Genomic DNA, 7,570 nt, shown 5'->3' on the forward strand with positions numbered 1-7,570 from the left:
TGGTCTGGGGCTGCTCCCACAACCTGCTCCAGCACCCCCTCCCCGGGGCCGGTCAGGACCTGGGGGCGTGTCCAGGGGCCCAGGACTCCCCCCACGTGGGGCAGCCTAGCACAGGATGGGAAGTTCCGGGTCTGGCCTCCAATCACAGCCGCAGTTGCTCTCTGCACGGGCCAATCAGCGCCAAGGAACGCACATTTAACCGCCCTGCCTGGATGGGTGACGGCTTAAATACAATAGGGGAAAAAGGGTGTATTGGCACCAATCAGAAGCTGGGGAGGGATGATAGGCATGTGGGCGCGCCAATCAGACACCAGCGAGAATCTTAGTGTCTGTGGACGGAGCTGGCAGCACGGGGGAGGGGAATCTCCAGTCGGGCCCTTACCCGCTGCTCCCCGGGAGCCTCCCCCAGGGCAGAGCCCCCGGCCCGGCCCCGCCCTCCCGGTCCCGCCCCTGCCCCAGGGCGGCTCCGCTTGGGGAGAAGGGGAGAGACCCCCCAGGTAGCGATGCCCCGGGCTGCGGGGGGCGGGGCTAGACACGCCCGCGGGGGGGGGGCGGGAACATGTTGCCTGCAAGAGCCCGGCCCCGCCCCTCCCTAACGCGAAGCTTCCGCCCCGCTCTGGCGTCACTTCCGCCCCGCTTCCGGGGCTAGGGGCTCCCTGGGCCTGGCCCCGTCACACCCTGAGCCCGGGGCTGAAATAGCAGGTGGGGAGCAGCCTGTGGGGCAGGACTGGGGGGGCAGAGCTGGGGGGGCGGTTGGAGGTCCCAGGGCTGGAATAGCAGGTGGGGAGCAGCCTGTGGGGAGGACTGGGGGGGGCAGAGCTGGGGGTGGTTGGAGGTCCCAGGGCTGGAATAGCAGGTGGGGAGCAGCCTGTGGGGAGGACTGGGGGGGCAGAGCTGGGGGTGGTTGGAGGTCCCAGGGCTGGAATAGCAGGTGGGGAGCAGCCTGTGGGGAGGACTCGGGGGCAGAGCTGGGGGGGGCGGTTGGAGGTCCCAGGGCTGGAATAGCAGGTGGGGGGCAGCATGTGGGGCAGGACTGGGGGGCAGAGCTGGGGGGGCGGTTGGAGGTCCCAGGGCTGGAATAGCAGGTGGGGGGCAGCATGTGGGGCAGGACTGGGGGGGCAGAGCTGGGGAGGGGCGGTTGGAGGTCCCAGGGCTGGAATAGCAGGTGGGGGGCACTCTGAGAGTCAAGACTTAGTAGACATCAGAAAACACACACAGGCGAGAGGCCGTATAAATGTTTGGACAGTGGGAAAAGCTTGAGTCGGAGATCACAGCTTATTACAGCTCAGAGACTGCACACCGGAGAGAGGCCAGAGAAATGCCGTGAGTGTGGGAAAGGTTCCCCTGAGCGATCAGCCCTTACTGCCCAGGAGAGACCCACGTGGGAGAGAAACCCTGTACAGGCCTCCACTGTGCGGAAAAGCTTCAGTGACCACTCAAAGCTTACTAGACATCGGAGAATCCACAGGGGTCAACATCAGCCAATCCCACAGGGACGAAACCTCTTAGATTTCATTAGCTGGTGTGTAAAACACTAATATTAGAGCTTGGACATCAGAGACTCCCCCACACCAGAGGGAAATTCTCTCAATGCCCTGATGAGGGAGGCCATAGTAAGAACTCCGTTTCCTCATTCCCACACTCAGGTGAGTGGCATTTGGCTCCCGGGAATCCAGCTGTCCGGTGCTGGGGGGAGGACGCAGCAGCACCCGAGAATCAGCTGGTCAGTGACTCTCTCGCTCTGCCTGGTCTAAGCAAACCCCAGACAGAGGAGAGGACCCCCAATCAGCACCTCCTGATGGCTGCAGCCCTGGCTGCTGAGCTGATGGGCCAAAGGGGGGAGAAGGAAGAGACAGAAACTTTCCAGACACTCCCAGTCCCTGGCTGAAGCCCCCCCCCCCCCCCCTTCCCAGACCGGATCCCCCTTCCATGGAGATTGAGAGAGGGAAACTTGGGCCAGACCCCACCTTCCCTCTAGACACCTGTCCCCTCCCCATATCTTCCATCAGCCCCTGGGCTGGGCTCCCCCACTGACCTGGAGCTGTTCCCTGGAAGGGGAGTGTCCAGGAAAGCTGGTAACTCCGCCCCTCCCCAAATCCCTCAGGGCTGGGATCTGCTAGATCCGATATTGAGGGAGCAGGAGGAGGGTTTGTGGAGAAACGGGGGATGGAATGGTTGGGGCTGGTGGAGTTGGGACGCAGAGCGAGCTGGGGGCTGGGGCTATCGAGTGTTTGAGGAAAATGCGATAAGAGGAGAGGGAGAGCATGGAGGGGCGAGGGGGAGAGGTGCTGCCGCTGATCATTCATTCGCTTTCTACCTTCTCCCTGCCCCCTCTGCATTCAAAAAGCACCAAGAAGAGGGGCTAATTTCCCCAGGGCCTTTTACGGGCGGCCCAGAGATCCCACCTCTGCCTCCACAGCATTGTCCTTGGAGGTTCCTTCTGTGGTAGGAAATGTGCTCGGGATGAGCCAGCACATCCCTATGACGCTCCACCAGATTTGCTAGTGTAAACTGACGCTGAGCATCTCATGTGTTCTCACCCCCCCGTTAGCAGAGTGACTGCTAGTGCCTGAATTCCCCCTTTGGGGCCGGATTGTCTCAGTCCCAGAGATTGTCACCTTGCTCCAGGCCGTGGGGAAAAGCATTTAGTGTTTGTACACTTTCTACCTTATGGACCAGAATTAACTAGATGAGAAAATAGTGGGACATTAAGATGTGGTGCTTTCCCTCCAGTGCTATTGGAGGGTGATGGGGTGAGTCTGAGGGATTCCCTCCTTCCCCCTTCACCATCACCCTCCATCCCTGACACAGCAACCTCTGTCCAGCAATGAAGAGTTTTATCCTCTCCTTATCCTATCTCTCCACCTCCCAAAGGGTCACATGCCACAGGGGTTTTTCTCTCTTTGGGACGGCCGCTTAGTTGCACACTCCCATATTAGTCTAGTTTGACAGGAGGTAGCTCAGATTTGTTGAGGACTTCATGAGACCAATGATCATTTGCCGGAAGAGTCTTTTCTTTAATTACAGGTTTTTTTAATTTTTGTCTAACCCTTTGTCATGAGATTTGTGGTGTTTGAACAATGACTGTGGTCGATCTCTCAGCACAGACACCGCGGGTGCGAGCTGGAGTCACGCTCCGAGGGGCAGAGACTGAGACAGGGAATGAAGTTACTGCCTGATACAGTCAGGAGTGGGGAAGTGGGGGACAGAGCTGGGAAAGTGCTGGGTTTGCTCTTCAGAGCCAGAACGAGCCGAGGCTCAGAGCTGTGAACTCCCTGCGTCAGAGCCGGAGAGACTAGAAGCCCGACGCTGAACTCTAAAGGGCCATGAATGACATCCCAAGAAGAATGACGCAGGGAGGGGGCAGCGTCTCCCGACTGCTGAGATGACGAGGATGGGCACAGGCAGAAAGGTGCTGGGATGTCAGCAGTTGTAGCCAGCCTTGAAGCCAGGTCCTCCCACGTCACTGAGGCCAGAGGAAAAGGAGGAGCCTTAAAGCCCCGCTGGTCGCCCCCTCCTCGTCTACCCCCGTGTCCTCCTGTGTCAGGACAAGAGAGACTCCCTCTGCCCACTCACCCCACATTCACCCCTCTCAGCTGAGCTCCTTGGATTCCCTGCCGTCAGCGTGTGGCTTTTGTGCCTGGGTCCCAGCGTCGCTCATGGCTTCTCTGCACCTTTCTACCCATTTATAAATGCTGCTGTTGCTGGGGCCTGCAGGAGTGGGGGCAGCAGTGGGCTGAGCTGGGCTGGGGGTGGGGAAAGGAGTCTGTCTTTGTTTGTCCTTTGAAATAATAAAGTAGAATTGAGTTTCTCCCACTCCCAGTGTCCTTTGATTTGCATTAACTTGCTACCAGCTCCAGAGTTACACAACGCAAACGTGGTCTGCAGTGGGTAGAAATGCACGGTGAGGTCATAGAAGCATAGAATATCAGGTTTGGAAGGGACCTCAGGAGGTATCTAGTCCAACCCCGTGCTCAAAACAGGACCAACCCCAACTAAATCATCCCAGCCAGGGCTTTGTCAAGCCTGACCTTAAAAACCTCTAAGGAAGGAGATTCCACCACCTCCCTAGGGAACCCATTCCAGTGCTTCACCGCCCTCCTAGTGAAAAAGATTTTCCTAATATCCAACCTAGACCTCCCCCGCTGCAACTTGAGACCATTACATCCTCAACACCCCCTTCTCTTTCTCTCCAGACTATTCTTTTAACCATTTGGTGTCCCTTTTAATCTCTAGGCTCCCAGCAATGACAAAACAGCAGTGATGGTACTGCCTGGGGCCTGGAAGTGAGCCATTGTTTTCGACTTGTTCCCAAAATGATTTGTTGGGAGGCTGCTTATGTATAGCTACCACTGAGAACAGTCTAGCTCCATCCTCTTTGGAACCCCCTTTCGGGTAGTTGAAAGCAGCTATCAAATCCCCCCTCATTCTTCTCTTCTGCAGACTAAACAATCCCAGTTCCCTCAGCCTCTCCTCATAAGTCATGTGCTCTGGCCCCTTAATCATTTTTTTGTTGCCCTCCGCTGGACTCTTTCCAATTTTTCCACATCCTTCTTGTAGTGTGGGGCCCAAAACTGGACACAGTAGTCCAGATGAGGCCTCACCAATGTCGAATAGAGGGGAACGATCAAATCCCTCGATCTGCTGGCAATGGTCCTACTTCTACAGCCCAAAATGCCGTTAGCCTTTTTGGCAACAAGGGCACACTGTTGACTCATATCCAGCTTCTCGTCCACTGTAACCCCTAGGTACTTTTCTGCAGAACTGCTGCCTAGCCACTCGGTCCCTAGTCTGTAGCAGTGCATGGGATTCTTCTGTCCTAAGTGCAGGACTCTGCACTTGTCCTTGTTGAACCTCATCAGATTACTTTTGGCCCAATCCTCTAATTTGTCTAGGTCCCTCTGTATCCTATCCCTACCCTCTAGCTTATCTACCACTCCTCCCAGTTTAGTGTCATCGGCAAACTTGCTGAGAGTGCAATCCATCCCATCATCCAGATCATTAATGAAGATATTGAACAAAACCAGCCCCTGTACCAACCCTTGGGGCACTCCGCTTGATACCGGCTGCCAACTAGACATGGACCCATTGATCTCTACCCGTTGAGCCCGCCGATCTAGACAGCTTTCTATCCACCTTATAGTCCATTCATCCAGCCCATAGTTCTTTAACTTGCTGGCAAGAATACTATGGGAGATCGTATCAAAAGCTTTGGTAAAGTCAAGGAATAAGACCTCCACTGCTTTCCCCTCATCCACAGAGCCAGTTATCTCGTCATAGAAGGCAATTCGGCTAGTCAGGCAAGCCCTTGGTGAATCCATGCTGACTCTTCCTGATCACTTTTCTTTCCTGTATGTGCTTCAGAATTGATTCCTTGAGGACCTGCTCCATGATTTTTCCAGGGACTGAGGTGAGGCTGACTGGCCTGTAGTTCCCCAGATCCTCCTCCTTTCCTTTTTTAAAGATGGGCACTACATTAGCCTTTTTCCAGTCATCCGGGACCTCCCCTCCCGATTGCCTTGAGTTTCCAAAGATAATGCCAACGGCTCTGCAATCAAATCAGTCACCAACTCGTTTAGCACTCTTGGATGCAGTGCATCCGGCCCCATGGACTTGTGCTCATCCAGCTTTTCTAAATACACCTCTACCCCAATATAATGCTGTCCTCCGGAGCCAAAAAAATCTTACTGCGTTATAGGTGAAACCGCATTATATTGAACTTGCTTTGATGCTTTGATCCGCCGGAGTGCGCAGCCCCGCCCCCAGAGCGCTGCTTTACCGCGTTACATCCAAATTGGTGTTATATCGGGTCGCGTTATATCGGGGTAGAGGTGTAGTCCTGAACCACTTCTTTCTCCACAGAGGGCTGGTCATCTCCTCCCCATACCGTGCTGCCCAGTGCAGTAGTCTGCGAGCGGACTTTGTTTGTGAAGAGGCAAAAAAAAGCATTGAGTACATTAGCTTTTTCCACATCTTCTGTCGCTTGGTTGCCTTCCCCATTCAGTAAGGGGCCCACACTTTCCCTGACCACCTTCTTGTTGCTAACATACCAGTAGAAACCCTTCTTGTTCCTCTTAACATCCCTTGCTAGCTGCGACTCCAAGTGTGATTTGGCCTTCCTGATTTCACTCCTGCATGACTGAGCAATATTTTTATACTCCTCCCTGGTCATTTGTCCAATCTTCCACTTCTTGTAAGCTTCTTTTTTGTGCTTAAGATCAGCAAGGATTTCACTGCTAAGCCAAGCTGGTCACCTGCCATATTTACTATTCTTTCTACACATCGGCATGGTTTGTTCCTGCAACCTCAATAAGGATTCTTTAAAATACAGCCAGCTCTCCTGGTCTCCTTTCCCCCTCATGTTATTCTCCCAGGGGATCCTGCCCATCAGTTCCATGAGGGAGTCAAAAGTCTGCTTTTCTGAAGTCCAGGGTCTGTATTCTGCTGCTCTCCTTACTTCCTTGTGTCAGGATCCTGAACTCGATCATCTCATGGTCACTGCCTCCCATCCACTTTTCCTTCCCCTACTAATTCTTCCCACTTTGTGAGCAGCAGGTCACATTGTACAGACAAAGGCGCTTCTGTCCTGTGGAAGAAAACAAACATGGCACATCCTGTGCAGGTCACAAGAGCTGAGCGCTCACCATCCATATCACCTTCCTTCTAAGAGCTTCCTCAGCTGTTGCAGGAACTACTCAGAGAAGCCTGTAAAATGGAAGCCTCAGTGGGCTCCAGGGCCGGCTCCAGCATTTCTGCCGCCCCAAACCAAAAAAGAAAAGCCGTGATCAGCAGTGGCAGTTCAGCGGCAGGTCCTTCGCTCCTGGATGAAGTGAGGGACCTGCCGCCCCCGAATTGCCGCAGGTGCCGCCCCTCTCCCTTGGCCGCCCCAAGCACCTGCTTGTTAAGCTGGTACCTGGAGCCGTCCCTGGTGGGCTCTCTTCCTATATCTCTTCCTACACCTGGCAGTTAGTGCTTGGCTTATGCCCTGAAGCAGGAGGGTTGAAACCCTGACCCCCAGGTCATTTATCCTGTCTCTGGGAGAAGAGTTGGGGTTGTTACCTGCTCCTGCAAACCTGGCAGCTTTTCAGATTGAAACTTTTGTTTCTCCGCTCTCCTAGGACCAAGCCCCAGAACCTGTCTCTTAAGGAGGCCTGTTAACTGCTTCTGCCTCCAAACCCTGTTGTACCCAGTTATCTTTAACTGCCCCCAACTCAGCCACCCCGCATCCCTCCGGGTGCCCTAATGCTGCCCCCATTTTCTTCTTAATCTCATCCCAGATTGATCCCTTAACTGGAATGGGCCCTGATTTTTCCGTATCCCTTAATCCAAAAAATCCATTACCCCTGCTTGCCAGAACCCACAACTACCATCACGAGAGTCCGCCATAATAACCCCTTCCAAGCAGCTGTGCGCACTGTTGGGGAGAGGGACTTACAGGCTGCCACGCACCTGTCCGACGCAATGCATGTGAGTCATGGCACCAAGATGTTTGAGGGTTTATCCCTTCACCCTCCACTCCCTGGTTCTTCTCACGTAAACAAAGAGCTGCAAAACTAGAAGTCCGAAGGTG

Source organism: Chrysemys picta, unplaced genomic scaffold, assembly GCF_011386835.1.
Source record: "Chrysemys picta bellii isolate R12L10 unplaced genomic scaffold, ASM1138683v2 scaf193, whole genome shotgun sequence".
NCBI lineage: Eukaryota > Metazoa > Chordata > Testudines > Emydidae > Chrysemys > Chrysemys picta.